General features: G+C 43.0%; 1 pseudogene; it reads left to right on the forward strand.

Annotated features, from left to right (window-relative positions):
- On the forward strand, positions 1-961 carry LOC122914360 (annotated as a pseudogene).

Below are 961 nucleotides of genomic sequence, written 5' to 3' on the forward strand. Positions count from 1 at the left end.
ATGCAAAACCAAAGCTTTATAACTTGAGTTTGGCCTCCTGGCTCCTTTCCTTCTCCTTTCACAGAATCCTAATGTTCATAAAATAGTATTATTTGTATTTTTGTTTGGATATATTGCAACTGTCGGGGGCAACTTGCTAATTGTGGTGACCAGCAGCAGCAGCTCAGCACTCCTTGACTCCCCATGTACTTCTTCTTGGCTTTCCTGTCCTTCCTGGATGCCTGCTTCTCCATTGTCATTGCCCCCAAGATGATTGTGGACTCCCTCTATGAGAGGAAAACCATCTCCTTTGGAGGTTGCATGACCCAGCTCTTTGCTAAACACTTCTTTGCTGGGGTGGAGGTGATTGTCCTCACAGCCATGGCCTATGGACCGCTATGTGGCCATCTGTAAGCCCCTACACTACACAACCATCATGAACTGGAGGCTCTGTGGCATTCTGATGGGTATAAGCTGAACAGGGAGTTTTCTGCATTCATGATACAAATTTTCTACTTTCCAGCTGCCCTTCTGTGGTCCCAATGTCATTCATCATTTCATGTGTGATTTGTACCCATTACTGGAACTTGCCTGCACTGACACACACATCTTTGGCCTTTTGGTGGTTGCCAACAGTGGGTCTATCTGCATCATAACATTCTCTTTGTTGCTTGTCTCCTGTGTTGTCATCTTGCTCTCTCTGAGAACCCATAGTTCAGAAAGGCAGTGGAAAGCTCTCTCCACCTGCATATCTCATGTTGCTATTGAGGTTTTCTTCTTTGTCCTCTGAATATTTGTGTATGTATGACCTCTATCTGCTTTCAACTTTGACTAAATGGTGGGTATATTTTACACCATCCTAACTCTTTTGCTCAATCCTTTGATTTACATTTTCAGGAATAGGGAAATGAAAAATGCCATAAAGAAAGTATGGAATAGACTGATGGTGGTTTGTAGTGGCAAATGAAACATTGAAGTTTAA

Source organism: Neovison vison, chromosome 7 (assembly GCF_020171115.1).
Source record: "Neovison vison isolate M4711 chromosome 7, ASM_NN_V1, whole genome shotgun sequence".
Classification (NCBI taxonomy): domain Eukaryota; kingdom Metazoa; phylum Chordata; class Mammalia; order Carnivora; family Mustelidae; genus Neogale; species Neogale vison.